This window comes from Pseudopipra pipra, chromosome 12 (genome assembly GCF_036250125.1).
Source record: "Pseudopipra pipra isolate bDixPip1 chromosome 12, bDixPip1.hap1, whole genome shotgun sequence".
In the NCBI taxonomy this organism is placed as follows: Eukaryota; Metazoa; Chordata; class Aves; order Passeriformes; family Pipridae; genus Pseudopipra; species Pseudopipra pipra.
The window spans coordinates 1,395,233-1,395,550 of record NC_087560.1 but is presented as its reverse complement, the minus strand read 5'-3'; positions in this window follow the sequence as shown (position 1 = coordinate 1,395,550).

The following is a 318-nucleotide window of genomic DNA, read 5'->3' as shown; positions in this document are numbered from 1 at the left end:
GTTATACTTTAAGACCTTTTACTTTCAGACTTTGATTTGAAAACTGTGTGAAGAGCTGATACGTATTTAGACTTCGCCGTCCATTTTCTGTGTATTTTTTTTCCTGTTAGGGTTCACTGCTTGTGGCTGAAACTTTATCTTCTTCCCTCAAGCCCTTCATGTGTTTAATGATTCGATTTCTCAACTGCTCCAAACCCGTTTGGAGTGCTGTGTCCAGTTCTGGGCTCCTCAGGACAAGTAAGGCAAGGAGCTACTAGAGAGGGTCCAGCAGAGGCCACAAAGATGACGAGGGATCTGGAGCATCTCTCTTATGAGAAG